Here is a 15,555-nt window from a genome sequence, read left to right as displayed (position 1 = left end):
TAGCCACAGGGAGAACAGGGGACAGAAATGAAAGGTGGTGGGCTGAGGGGAAACTCGTCCGAGATGAGAAACCAGACCAGCAGTTTGATCCAAAAAGAAGGGCAGCTTTGCAGGGTTGCCTGCGCTGGTTTCAGACCCTGGAAAGGCAACAGCCCCGATCTGGTCTTCTGTCTGTTTTGGGCACCTGCTGTGGTGTGACTGAGGGACCCCCGGCCCTCATCTGTGTTTGTCTGTCTCTCCAAACCCCCTTTCTCTCACAGGGACATAGCAACCGTGTGAAAGAGTGAAGGGACTGAGGAAAATACAGATACGTAGTCACGAGACAGGAGGGGATCAAAAGCAGACAGGGATGAACAAAAGGAGGAGCATGAAGCTGAGAGAGAGAGAGGAGAAGTGGGGAGGGAGAGGGGATGGAGGGGGAGGGTAGAGGGGGAGAGGGAGAGGGAGGGGAGGGGAGGGGGGAAGGGGGAGGGAGAAGATGTCCAAAGCTCAGGGAACACCAAAAAGAGAAAGTGTGAAGGTGCCCTAAGCAGAACGCCATCTCGGCGGCATTCCCAGGAATGACTGAATAAGTCAAGAAACAAACAAACAAACAAACAAAAAATTAAGCCAAAATGAAGAAAGAATGTATTAGCGGCTCCCAGGGGAAGCCACAGAAGGTGCAGTTATGATTCAAACCCAGGCGAGTCAGGGCACCAGAAATACTCCAGGGAATGGCCGTGGGGATCCGATGACCAGGCTGCATGACTTAACAAGTCTGTCCCCGACTCTATTTTAATGCCTGGAAGAACGTCACAGTCAGGTCCCAAGGGCTCCTGGAAAGAAAATTACAGGGGTGGGATTATTCAAGTCACTGTTAGTGATTAAAGGCCCTGAGCTGGTGGCCAGTGCCAGTGCTAGCGGGAGAGGAGTGTCTTTTTCCCACGGGTGGTGAAGCTCTTCTTCATAAAGCCAACAGCTTTGCTTTTGATTCTAAGATTTATTTACCATCTGTTTACTGTCTAGTTCTGGCACTTGGCAGTGCTGAGACTTGAACTGGGATCTTACTAGCTCACACATGCAAAGTCAGGGCTCTTAACGCAAGGCTAGCCACACAAGACTCTCTGGACAATAAAGACATGTTTCGTAAACACATCTGGGGCCTTGTGGGATTTTTGGAGGTGTGTGAAGCCTTTGACATTTATACAAACATGAAAATGTAACAAAACCTATCTGAGGGTGGTGGCACACCTGGTTGAGTGCACATGTTACAGTGCTCAAGGACCCGGGTTCAAGCCCCCAGTCCCCACCTGTAGGGGGAAAGCTTTGCAAATGGTGAAGCAGGGCTGCAGGTCTCTCTCTCTCCATCTCTCTCTCTCTCTTCTACTACCTTCTCGGTTTCTGGTTGTCTTTATTCAATAAGGAAAAAGAAATTTTTAAAAAGCCTATGTGAGGAGAGGAGAGTGTTCTAACAAAGACGGCAGTGCTGTTGTCCACTGTGCTGGGCTAGCGTGGGGGAGCCTCTTCCTGGGCGTGTACTCTCTGGGTTGCAGAGAACTCAACTGGAGCCATCCTGAGCTGCTACTCACTCAGTGACGCGGGAGAGAGATGACTCATGCACCAAGCACGTGGCGTGGCAATGGAATGTCTTTATTGATCAGAGAGCCAAGGCTTTTATAGGATAGACCCGGAAGTGGCAAGTCGGAAACGGAAATGGCTAGGAAAGGGGCAGAGAAAGGCAAAAGGGGCTGGGAAGGTAGAAACTTCCTTAGCAACTGTTGTGAGGGTTTTAACTGGTGGGATTAATATTACCCTGCAGGCAGGGAGGGTCCCCAGGGCAGAAAGAAGAGATCAAAGGAATGGAATGGGTGGGGATCTCTCAGGCAAAACAATGATTATGTAGATAGGCCATAGTATCAGGAACACAGGGTGGAACAGGGGGAGCTGGCTTAATAATTTCCCAACATACTGGATGGTGGGGCCAGTCAGTGGTCCATCCGGACACTGCAGACAGTTCTTGTGAGTGTCCTGCCTCCTTCCTGTCAAAGCCCAGGGTCACAGGCTGGAGCTTGTCCACCCAAGTCCTCTGTCCCTCAGAGGACGGTACCTGGTGGCACAGGGCAGACTCTGCTATCAGAGGCACAGACCTCTGGCCACAGCACAAGACGGCTTTGCCTATGAATTCTGTTGTGAAACAGAAGCACCCGAGGAAATGGTGACTGAAGCGAAACATTCTAAGCAGACCCACGGGCCTGGGGTCACTTCCCACAATGAGCTTTTCTGCTGCCACTGTGAACTTAGCTAGCTCCTACTCACCAAGAACTCTGGGTCCACTTCTCCTCCGGTTCTGACCAGCACCACCAGGTGGAGGCCTTGTGGTCTTTTGTTTCTCATTTTATACTGACAAAAAAAAAATCGATAGGCATCATTATATCAAGTTCAGATGTACCACAGGATGGCTTGATTGACATATATCCACTTGACATCCACCCCCCCCCAAAATATATATAATAGAAGGGGGTGGGGAGGTGAACAGAGTAAAGCAAAAAGGGAAAAAGAAATGGTCCTTATATTGAGAGCTCTTAGGGTTTAATCTTTCACTTCTTTTTCTTTTTATTTGCTCCCCCCCTTTTGTTGCCCTTGTTGTTTTCTTGTTGTAGTTATTACTGTTGTTGTTACTGTTGTCGTCATCACTGTTGGACAGGACAGAGAGAAATGGAGAAAGGAGGGGAAGACAGAGAGGGGGAGAGAAAGACAGACACCTGCAAACCTGCTTCACCACCTATGAAGCGACTCCCCTGCAGGTGGGGAGCCGGGAACTCAAACCGGGATCCTTACACCGGTCCTTGCACTTTGCGCCATGTGCACTTAACCCACTGCGCTACCACCCGACCCCCCCTAGGGTTTACTCTTTTAAGTAATCTTCTCATTCGTTGCTAGTCATTCATCATCTTACAACTGAATGGAAGTTATACTTTACAAACACCTTCTCTGATTCCTCTAATTTCTGCTTCTTAGGCTTATTAGTCTGATCTTCCCTTTCTCTCTTCATTTCCTTCTTTCCTTCTTTTTTTTTTTTTTCTCTTTTCCTGTGTGGTTGGCTATTGTTCTGCTTTCTAAGGTTCTATAGACACATGAGCTTATAGAGGATTGGTCTGTCTGTCTGACTTCTTTCACTTAGCACAATACTGTCAAAACTCACAAGAACAGGGCATCCTCCAGGATGATACTCGACCTGTCTCTCATACCATTTGAATTCTAATAAAGATTATGAGACTAGAAAACAGTAAAGCTCTCTCCCTAAACACTCAAATGTTTTTTGCCCAGGAAGAAAATCAAATGAGATCCAACTGGCTATTTAGAGTTACCCCAGGGATTGTTAGAGATTCAGTTTCATACCTACCACTGAGCTGATGACAGGAGTGATTTTACAGAAATCAGGGGACCCAGTTAGCACCAGGGGTCCACAAGTCAAGCATTTCTGAGACACAAATTGTTGGTGACATTTCTAAACACATAGTGCAGCTGAAACCAGGACAGTCTTTTCTCTACACCTTTGGAGCATTGATGAGGGAGAAGCCTCCCTACCAAACTCTTCTAAGCTGCTGTGTTCAGAAAGGCCTCACTGAGAATGCAACTGGCACACTGCTCCTTGATTAGGGACTGATGTGTGCCTCCTCTGACAGACCCAGAGCTAGTGTTTCAGTGAAGATGACACTGTAAGGAACACACACCCTGGCATACTGCAGTTCACTGGTGTGACAGAATTATCAAGGTGCTTGTTGACAATGAAGTTACTTGTAGGCTCTCTTATCCCTAACAAAAGACCAGACAACGGTCTTGCAATAAGTAAACAAGTGTCTACTTTAAACATAGAATTCTCAAATTATTTCTGGAAGATAACAGTGGCCCAAACACTTTGCCAAAAATACCCCACAAGTAAGATCCACTAACGCCAGACACAAGCTATCCCTAAGAGAAAGGTGGTTAGACCTAATGCCTACCAAGTAGAGTTTGGCAGGTATGTCTTTCCTAAGCCCCTGCTGTTCCACATGCCCAATGGAGTTCCTTGGCAGTTGGCAAAATGGGTGAGTGAACGACAAAGATTCAGGACAAAAAAAAGCTCTCAGTCAACCCTGGTGATGCTGTTCAACAGTCTCTCTCTCTCTCTTTCCCTCTCTCTCTCCATGCTGCTGTGTGTGATTGTATATCATGAACATATCACATGATCTCCTTACATTTGACGACTTTCACAAGAGCTGTGTCTCTACCCACAGCTTAAGCGACTATTTAAATTTTTTGATATTTATTTATTTTCCCTTTTGTTGCCCTTGTTGTTTTATTGTTGTGGTTATTATCATTGTTATTGATGTCACTGTAGTTGGATAGGACAGAGAGAAATTAAGAGAGGAGGGGAAGATAGAGAGGGGGAGAGAAAGACAGACACCTGCAGACCTACTTTACTGCTTGTGAAGCGACTCCCCTGCAGGTGGGGAGCCGGGGGTTCAAACCGGGATCCTTACTCCGGTCCTTGCACTTTGTGCCATATGCAGTGCTTAACCTGCTGTGCTACCACCCGACTCCCGTTATGCGACTATTTAAAACGTGGATCTGCTATAGTAGGAGGGGAAAGGGCCGCCATACACCCTACAAACCCATAAGGGATCTCTAACTCCTTGACTTTCCACACTGAGCAAAGTCACGTTGAAAAAAAACAAGACTGAAGACTGTGTTGCTCATTCTTTCTGAGCAATCAAAAGCAGGGGATTTTTTTTTTTTTTCTGTAAAGGAATAACTAGTCAATGGTTCAGACTTCCTCGGACATACGGTCTCTGTCACAACTCGATCTCTCTGCTGTGCTAACACAGATACAGGTGTCGAAAATATATTGATAAAAGAGCAGGAGGTGTTCCATTATAACCTTACTGACTGACTCTGAGGTTTGAATTGCATAGGACTTGTACGAGTCATGAAATAGCCTCTTTTTAAAAGCCTTTATAAATACACAAAGACGGTCCAGGAGGTGGTGCAAAAGATAAATACACAAAGCAAAATGGATAGAGGGAAGAAAATAGAAAGAGAGGGAGAGAAAGAGAGAGAGAAAAGAAAAAGAGGTAAATGAAGAAAGAGGCAGGCAGGCAGACATGCTGGCCATATTTGACCCGCAGACTCTTAATCTGTCAACTCTGGTATTTTTTATATTTATTTATTTATTTCCTTGTTTGTTGCCCTTATTGTTGTAGTTATCATTGTTGTGATTGATATCATTGTTGTTGGATAGGACAGAGAGAAATGGAGAGAGGAAGGGAAGACAGAGAGGGAGAGAGAAAGACAGACACCTGCAGACCTGCTTCACCGCCTGTGAAGCGACTCCCCTGCAGGTGGGGAGCCAGGGGTTCGAACTGGGATCCTTACACTGGTTGTTTGCACTTGGTACCATGTGCACTTAACCCACTGCGCTACAGCCCGACTCCCTAGTCTGGAATTTTTTAATGAGCCCTTGACCATCTGGGAAGGAAACCCCTAACTTTCTCCCCTGGCCACTGGATAGTTTCATTCCCTACTCGTTTTGCCACAATTCCATCAAATGACACGAGGGGAAGGGTAAGAAAGACTTGGACTTCACAGTGGGTTTGCTGTGGAGATGACACCCAAAACCAATCACGCTGTTACATGACAGTGAGTTATTTGTTCTTGGGCCCTGGTCTTGAGACTGGGTACTCTATCTGGGTAAGGGCCTTATTAAAAAAAAAAAAAAAAAAGAGGGGGGAGGGATCATCAGGCAGTAGCGCAGTGGGTTAAGCGCAGGTGGTGCAAAGCACCAGGACCAGCATAAGGATCCCAGTTCAATCCCCCGGCTCCCCACCTGGAGGGGTCGCTTCACAGGTGGTGAAGCAGGTCTGCAGGTGTCTGTCTTTCTCTCCCCCTCTCTGTCTTGCCCTCCTCTCTCCATTTCTCTCTGTCCTATCCAACAATGAATGACATCAACAACAACAATAATGACCACAACAAGGCTACAACAACAAGGGCAACAAAAGGGGGAAAAAATGGCCTCCAGGAGCAGTGGGTTCATGGTGCAGGCATGTCAGGTGGGAATTCCATGAGCAGTGAAGCAGTGCTACAGGCCTCTCTCTCCCTCGTCCTCTCTATTTCCCCCTTTCTCTCTCATTTTCTTTCTGCTTCTATCCAAAATCAATGAACTAATTGATTAACTAATTGTTTTTTAACTTTTTATTATCTTTATTTATTGAATAAAGACAGTCAGAAATTGAGAAGGAAGAGGAGATAGAGGAAAAAGAGAGACACCTGCAGCCCTGTTACACCACGCGTGAATTTTTCCCCTGCAGGCGGGGGCTGAGGGCTTGAACCCAAATTCTTGTGTGCTTATATTAACATGTGTGCTCATATTAACATGTGTGCTTAACCAGGTGTGCCAGCACCACATCCCCTGAATTATTATTGTTTTATTTATTTTTTTATTCCCCTTTGTTGCCCTTGTTGCTTTATTGTTGTCATTATTATTGTTGTCCTTGTCATTAGATAGGACAGAGAGAAATGGAGAGAGGAGGGGAAGACAGAGAGGGGGAGAGAAAGACAGACACCTGCAGACCTGCTTCACAGCCTGTGAAGTGACTCCCCTGCAGGTGGGGAGCCGGGGGCTCGAACCAGTATCCTTACGCTGGTCCTTGCGCTTTGTGACACATGCACTTAAGCCTCTGCGCTACTGCCTGACTCCCCCCACTGAATTATTTTCATAAAGATATTAAAATAAACCAGATATCCATAAAGATTCTGAAAGAGATCACAGTTGGCAAAAGCTTCAAGACCGGCTGTAAGGAAGGGTTAAATTAAATCTGTAGTTCAGTTCAGTACGTCATGTTGTCAGACTGTGGCCTGATTCCAGGAAGCTTGAGCATTAGTAACTGAGGAATCATTTTAGAGAGAGAGAGAAAGAGAGAGGGAGAGAGAGCGCCACTCTGTATTCTTGAATTAAAAATTATGCCCTGTGAATTCTAAACTCTAACAATAGCTACAATAATATGATTGAGATACACAAATTCATCTAATCACACATTTTGTCTGGTCGATTCAAGCACAGACACTAGACAAAAGGAAGAGTCCCTGCCTGGCTTCTCTCTGCGTTCTGTAAGTAGGAAAGAATATACGAAAGATTGTGATCAGGTTTTGTCCTCAGTGCTGATATTTTCACAAAATGTAGATTGCATTCTAGAAACAAGGCCCATTTACATTTTAACTTACTAAAACTGGGTTGCAGGGGGAACAAAGCAGAAGTTTAAGGCAGCAGTCTGAACTCTCTGTTCAAATCATTTGATTTCTATTTGAAGGACACCAGGAGACAGCTTGATTTTTACCACAATGGAGAAAAATAAAAAGGACTCCTTTCCATTCATCAGGAAGAACCAGAAAAAAACAGGCTTTCCTGAAAGCCAACACTGGCACATCCAAATGGGAAAGTCTGATTTGGTGAGAAGACAAAGACTAACTGGACAAATACTGCGATCAATTCGGGAAGAAGAAAAATTAATCCCCCTCCCCCCTTCCTGGCATTTCCTGGATGGCGATCTCTAATCCCAGATGCTTTCTTGAGCGGTTTTTAATCTCTCCCTTGGAAGAAGATGGACTACTTAGCACCACACTTTGAGGAAAACACCATTTCATTCTGTGCATTGACCCCAGACTCCAGCAGGCCCCAGACTGATGGGTGCGTGTGGTCAGGAACCAGAGGCTCTCAGTGCCAGTCAGAGATCCTCGCTGGAGATAAGGGGCTGAGACCCTCACTGACAGACAAGTAGACGCCTCAGGAGACAGCAGACAGACATGTGAAGACAACCGACTGATCCTCCGGGGCAGGCTGACTGGCCCTGGCCGCCACAGCGCAGGTGCTAGGAACCTCACCTGAAACTCCACATGACCCAGGACCTGCTGTGACCTCACCTGGTGCTTCCAGTGGAATCTTGACTTGGTAGTCTGTCGTGTGCAACTGCTGGGGGCTCCCTGGTCTCTGGCAGAGGAGCCTGATTCTGAGGTGAGATGAGGTGAGGTGAGGTCAGGAGGATGCTAATCAAATAGGCTACTGTCACTGTCACCTTTTTTTTTTTCTAGCCACACTGAAACTTGGCGAGTCACTGCAGCCTCAGCCCAAAGATGAGAACAGATAACACACCAAGCGACAGAAAAATATTGATGGTGGGGTTATACCACAGGCCGCCTTCCAGAGTGGGGATTCTGCTGACTGAGGCTCCACATTAATTCTCTCCTGAGTAATGTCATCATGCAGAAAACATTTGTCCTTCCCCTTCCCCTTTCTCCTCCTCCTCTCTTCTTCTCCTCCTTCCTCTTCCACCCCTTCCTCTCCTTCCCCTTCCTCCTCCTCTCCTCCTTTTCTTTCTCCTCCTTCCTCTTCCTCCTCTTCCTCTCCTTCTTCTCCTTCCCCTTCCTCTCCTTCTCTTCCCCTTCCCCTTCCTCCTCTTTCTCTCCTTCTCCTTCTCTTTCTTTTTCTTCTTCTTCTTCTGAATGGCCAGGCAGAAACAGATGGGCCAGTTTGGCTGGAGGACTGTGCACAAGAACCGCAGGGATGGATCGATGCACCTGTCACAGGCGACCATCGAGGAGAGAGAAGCAGGACAACGATGGCGGGTGATGCCGTCAGGGCTCTCATCATGGTCGGCCCACACAGCCCGCCAGAAGGTGGGAGGTGAGTTACTGGGATTTGCACCTTTATATCCTCTGAAGAGAAACCTCAGAACACTTGCCAAGCAAAGCACCTGCAGTTCTACACAGTACTTCAGAGAGTGGGGATCAGAACAGATAAGTCAAGCATCAAAAACCTGTAAATGAGTGTCTGGCTACTCAACAGAGAGGGGAGAGTGAAGGGGAGAAACACGTGTCTCAGAAAAAGTGACATTAAAAAATAAAGCCCCACACTTCAGTTCAGAAGGCTCCCATTTGGACGAGCTTGCACCGTGAGCCGGTGAGATGAAATGTTGACCCAGGCCCACCCAGATGTCTGTTCATGTGAGCACAGACGACCCACATTTTCTCTCAGCAACTTCAAGAGAGAGAAGGAGAGGAATGGCATTTACATCAGGTCACCTGTGCGCAGGCTCAGCACAGAGCAGATAGACGGTTGACCATGGCTGGTAGGTCAACTCATTTGGCCGAGAAGTTGTCAGGAAGCCAGAAAACCAGGGCGAGCCCTCCCCCAGCCCCTCCGCTGGCCCTAGGACCTGTTACCATTCCAGCCCAGAGGCCCAGCACTGCCCTTCCGCTGTGGAGGTGAGGTCTGAGGAGCCATACCCACTCGACTAGGCTGTTTCGGGGAATTCACTAGAGACGATGTTTGATGTTTCTCTGAGGTCTTCCTTGTCTGCTTCTTGTTTTGTTTTTGTTTTTAATGACAACAGCTGTTTCCCAAGCCACTCCTTTCTGGTCCCTTGGAACTGAACGTGGTGGCTGAAATCTGAGGGGTCTTAAAGAGGTGCCTCCATTCCCTGGATCAAAGAACCCGTTTCCCTGAGAACCGGTTCACTCCCTCTCTGTCCATGAATCACGCCCTCCCCTTCATCTCGAGTGACCAAAGTGTGTTCCTTCCCTGCCTCTCGCTTCAAGTCCAGCTGCCCATGAGGAAGGCAGGTGAAGTGGCCCCGCCATGAGGGGGACCCAGAGGGGCCTTCTCACCCCAGAGACCCCTCGGCCCTCGCGGCAGCAGCCCCAAGCCTCAGGGACCCCTGGAAGCCTCTCCACTGTGGGCAGGGCGTCAACACCTGAGAGAGCTGGCCCAGGGCCCCTCCTGTGATGACGTTCAGCAGAGCAGTTCCCTGCCAGCTGTGACCCTCGAAGTCACGTCCTGGATCCCTTTTTCCAAAGGACAACTCTTCACTTTTCTTTGCTGTCAGTTTCACAGCTGTCTGTCTCCTTAGGGTCCTCTTTGTTATCTTTTGCAATCTATGTGTTTTGGTCCCCGGTCATTCTTTTAGATTGGAAACTCTAATTAGGAATCCTCTTGGCCGTATAAAAAAAAAAAAAGAGGAAACTTATTTTGCTGTTGTTTTTGCTCCACTGGCATGGAGTAGCCGACTTTGTTTACTCCTGTTGACCATTGCCGGTGTCTTATCACATGTCCCAACTTTGGGCTCCTTAAGCATCTCCTAATTAATTGCCTGTATTTGTGTCCTTTCTGGCTTCACCAGCCTTATTTTGCGAACAAGTCGTCGAATGCACAATGAGTAAGTAAATAAATCGCTCTCGGTCTTTGCAAAACCAAAACATTATGCCAATCCTTTAAGAAAGGAGGAGAAGTCAGCTTGGAAATTGGTTGCCTGGCAACTCAGCCCTAGCCTGGCTCCCCTCTGCCTCATTGCTTGTCTGACTTCCAAATCAAAGCTGCCCCTCCCTTTTGAAGAAACAAAGCAGGAGTGAATGTTGGGTTCTCTTCTTTTTCTTTCTGCTGCATAGAATCTGACTCTCACATCTCGTTCTCACTTTTCTTTCGGCATTTTACGGTAATCCTTCCCATTCATTCCCTCGATCTCAGTAAGTCCTGGTTTGGCTTGTTGAGCTTTCTTGATAAAAACAACTTTTATCCTTCAATTAAGTACTATATCTGAGAATGACCTTTGTGTTTCTCATAAAAGGATGAATAGGAGCTTAATTGAGTTTAATTAATAGTAGTAACACCAGGCAATTAAATGACACTTTACACTCCATAAAGACCTTTGTTGTCCACTAATTCACTTAATTAAACAAAACTTCTTTGGCTTCTGACACTACCCTCAAAAGTTTTTTTTGTTGTTGTTGCTTGGTTTGGTTTGTTTTGTTTTGTTGAACTGTGGCAAAGAGGTTTGGGGTGATGTCTTATTTCATTTAAAATTAAGAGACAGTATCCAGTGACTAGGCTTTCAGATGGTAATGCTGGCATTTCTGTTCTCAGCCTGGTTCAAAGACCATGACAATGGTTTCAAAAATCACAGAAAATGGGAAAGAATTATTTTATATGCTCCTCTCCTTAGGCCGAGCTCCATTTTGTCAGGGGTGAGTCGGGGGGAGGATCTTGGAATAAGGAGTAAGCCTTAAACTCCTGACCATGCCTAGAGCTTAGGTCACAGAGCTCAGAGAGAAGAATTGACCATTTTAGGCCCCCATACTTCCAAACAGAGCAAGATATGACTAAGCCACTGTCTGAACTACCCAAGATTACACTACCCACCCATCCACCCTTCCCAGAGTGTCAGACCTGTTGATTTTTGAGAAATGGTTTTATAAAAGGAGAGAAGTGTGGCTAGCTGGGGGGAGAGAGAGAGATAAAGAGAGAGACTCAGAGACCCCCCAACCCCTGGTCCCCCAGCTCTCTGGTCCCTTCTGGGGACGACAAGACCCTGAGAGGAGAGAGAGAGAGAGAGAGAGAGAGACTCCAGCCCCTGGTCCCCAGCTCTCTGGTCCCTTCTGGGGAAGGCAGGACCCTCGGGGATGGAGAGAGAGAGAGAGAAAAAGAAAGAGAGAGAGAGAGAGAGAGAGAGAGAGACCCCTGGCACCGTCGCGTTTCCTCATATCAAGCTGCCTTGACTCTCAGAGTTGCGTGTCTGTCTGTGACTCTGTCTCTGTGCTCCAATTAGGATTTTTCTTTTTATTAAAGAGCTCCATTTCTCTCTCCCTCACTGTGCAGACCCATATCCTCTGGGTCTTCGACTAGCAGCAAAGACACAGAGCTTCAGGGGAGGCAGACACGTGCACAGACACAGAACAAAGCAGCAGTTCTGACAGGGCAGTGTCCTGGATGGAGGCATGGACCTTCTTCCTGTCTATACTGAACTGACCTTGAGGCTCAGTTAGTACCTTGGCCCTCTCCCAGAGCAATTCTCACTTCACCTCACTTTTGCGTGGATTCCCAAATCGTAAGTTAGGGAGCCGGGGCGGGGCACAAGTGTCAGAAGCACCATCCCCCTAGTCTTTGTCCACCCATGTCCATCCCAGGAGGCTGAGCTCAGGTCAGGCCAGATGGAACCATGTAAGACTGGGCTGGAGGCAGCACAAGTCCGCAGGCAAAATGCTCCACAGGCCCTTGCCCTACACTTTTGAAAACTGGATGCAAAACTTAGCATAACCTGTCAGCAAACATCGCACTTAGTCAATCGAAAGTTGTGAATAAATTAACTGTGGTGAGGGAATTTTTCCCCCCTTAGAAGGACTGTGTTTAGGCAGCAACAAAATGTAAGAGGAATAAATGTATCCTGAAATATCTCAATCCTTTGGCAGCTGTATTATTTGGTTTGAGTCTAAGAATATGTGAGCACGTCTATTTTAAGGCTCGAGAGACATAGCATCTAGAGAAGCGAGGGAGAAGCCGACTCCCCTGCCCATCCGGACATCCCACCGGCAAATGACTCTCCACAGACAGCACGACGCTCTTCATTCACGCTGGGAAGATATCCAGGATGCCCAGAGAGTAGTGGTCACCAGCCTCTCTCACTCCTCTGTCAGTAGGCAGCTGGTCTACCTGCCCTCTCCAAGGGTTTGCTCTCGCTGAGGAACACAGGAAGAGTACCCACTCATCTCCTCCTTCTCCTCCTCCTCCTCCTCCTCTTTCTCCTCCTCCTCCTCCTCCTCCTCTTCCTCCTCCTCCTCCTCCCCCTCCTCCTCTCCCTCCTTCTCCTTCTTTTGGCTTCCAGGGTTTTTGCTGGGGCTAGGTGCCTGCACTATGAAGTCACTGCTTCTGTTCTCCTGGTGACCTTTTCTTTCTTTCTTTCTCTCTTTCTTTCTTTCTTTCTCTCTCTCTCTCTCTCTCTCTCTCTCTCTCTCTCTCTTTTCTGTTGTTGTTAGTGGGTAGAATAGAGAGAAATTGAAAGAGAAAGGAGAGACAGAAAGGGAGAGAGAAAGACACCTGCAGACCTGTTTCATCACTCGTGAAGTGCCCCTCTCCCTGTAGGTGGGGAGCCAGGCACTAGAACCCAGATCTGTAGGCCGGTTCATGCCCTTAGTATTATGTGCTTGTAACTGAGCGTACCACTGCCCTGCCCAGCCTCCCATACTCATTTTCTGACGCTAGGCTTTGGCTTCCATCAAGTGAATGCCTCTGGCCTTCACGTAACTCATGAAATCAAACCAAAAATGAGCACCAGGCCCCTCAAGATCTCCAGGAGGTGGCCGGAGCCCAGGGATCCAGCCCGAGGTGCTTCTTAGTGTGGATGATCTGGAAAATGGCTCAGATCTCTCTCTCTCTCTCACACACACACACACACTCACATACACACTCACACACACTCACACACACACACTCACACACACTCACACACTCTCACACACACCCACACACACTCACACACACACTCACACACACACTCACTTGCACACACTCACACATACACTCACACACACTCACACATACACTCACACACACTCACACAGTCACACACACAGTCACACACACACTCACACACTCACACTCACACACTCACACTCACACACACTTACATACACACACTCTCACACACACTCACACACACACTTACACACACACTCACACTCACACACACTCACACTCACACACACATACACACTCACACACACACACTCACACACACACTTACACACACACTCACACACACACACACACTCACTCACACACACTCACACACACTCACACACACACTCACACACACTCACACACTCACACACACACACTCACATACACACTCACACACACACCCACACACACTCACACACACCCACACACACTCACACACACACTCACACACACCCTCACACACACACTCACACACACTCACACACACACTCACTTGCACACACACTCACACACACAGTCACACATACACTCACACACACTCACAGTCACACACACACACTCACACACACTCACACACACTCACACACACACTCACACACACACTCACACACACTCACACACACACTCACATACACACTCACACACACACCCACACACACTCACACACACACACATCCTCACACACACACTCACACTCACTTGCACACACACTCACACACACAGTCACACATACACTCACACACACTCACACAGTCACACACACACTCACACACACTCACACTCACACTCACACACACTCACACACTCACACTCACACACACTTACATATACACACTCACACACACACACTTACACACACACACTCACACTCACACACACTCACATTCACACACACATACACACACTCTCACACACACACTCACACACACACACACACACCCTCACACACACACACTCACACACACTCACACACACTCACACACATACACACACTCACACACACACACTCACATACACACTCACACACACCCTCACACACACACTCACACAATCATACACACTCACACACACACTCACACTCACACACACACACTTACACACATACTCACACTCACACACACTCACACAGTCACACACACACTCACACAACTCACACACATACACACACTCACACTCACAAACAACCACTCACACACACCCTCACACACACACACTCACACAGTCACACACACACTCACACACACTCACACACACTCACACACACACACACACACACACTCACACACTCACACACACACACACCAACCTCCCACTGGAAGAGGATCCCTCTCCAATGGACCTGGAAATCCAAGAGGCACAGATGACGTGAGGGAGAAGTCAAGGAGTGGGAGACAGAAACGTGAGAGAGATCCTCCCTCCTCCACCTCCTCACCTTGCTGTCTGAGCAGGAGCAGGAGTTCAGGGTGGAGGAGAAGGGGAAGCAGGTCAGTCCGAGTGAAGCGTTCTCAGGACACTAACAACTGCGTGGCGTTTCGCCGCTGTCACAACATTCTGAGGAAGCCCTGCCAAGGAGACCAAGTTACAGAGAAATGAGCCCCATCTTCCAGCTTTCCCACTTGAAAGTGACGGAACTCCCCAGGAATGCCTGGCCGGTTTCTTCCAAAGCTACCCCCACTCGGTCTGCTCTTGGCACAGGAGCGGTTATTCTTAGCTTCCTTCTTCGCAATGGAGAAAAACCTTTTCTGTAGAAGGGAAGAGGAACATGAATAAACCATTATGTTGACTGAAACAGCAAGCATCCGGGACTTCAGACTTCTGCTCTGTATAGTTTAGTCTTTGAGGACATTCACCCACTCTCCTGACTTCTAGTGTCCTCTCTCTCTCTCTTTCTCTCTCTCTCTTTCCCTCCCATATGGTATCATTTCATTGAGAGAAAATATCTATATACCAAGACTTGTTGTTGCTACAAATATAGAGTCTCATAGCTCCCAAGACGGGTGTAGCCCACCACACCATCACCAACTTGTCATCTTCCTCCAGCATGGGACACTGGGTCCCCACCACCTTTCTAACCCCCTCTCACACACACCCCTCCCTAATACACCCCTCCCCTTGCCTCTGCTCCACTAGACCACTGAAGTGGCGTGCCAAAATAATAGTGAAGATTTGTCGCAGGTTTTCAGGACATCTATGACTTCCAGGCTTAATCCCTCTCCATCTCCTGCTGTTGTGAGTCCCTGAGAGCTTCAAGCCTT

At 47.8% G+C, this 15,555-nt stretch overlaps 1 long non-coding RNA gene across 1 annotated transcript; it reads right to left on the bottom strand.

The window, feature by feature from the left end:
- Nucleotides 1-665: 665 nt before the first annotated feature.
- LOC132539039 (uncharacterized) lies at nt 666-14,950 on the bottom strand. The gene is made up of 3 exons (XR_009550349.1): nt 14,733-14,950; nt 2,296-2,379; nt 666-815 (listed from the first exon to the last, which is right to left on the bottom strand). It is a non-coding gene; the product is annotated as an uncharacterized LOC132539039 (long non-coding RNA).
- Between the last annotated feature and the right edge of the window lie 605 nt (nt 14,951-15,555).

Source organism: Erinaceus europaeus, chromosome 6 (assembly GCF_950295315.1).
Source record: "Erinaceus europaeus chromosome 6, mEriEur2.1, whole genome shotgun sequence".
Classification (NCBI taxonomy): Eukaryota; Metazoa; Chordata; class Mammalia; order Eulipotyphla; family Erinaceidae; genus Erinaceus; species Erinaceus europaeus.
Note: the sequence above shows the minus strand (reverse complement) of the source record. Positions and strands in the feature narration are given on the sequence as shown.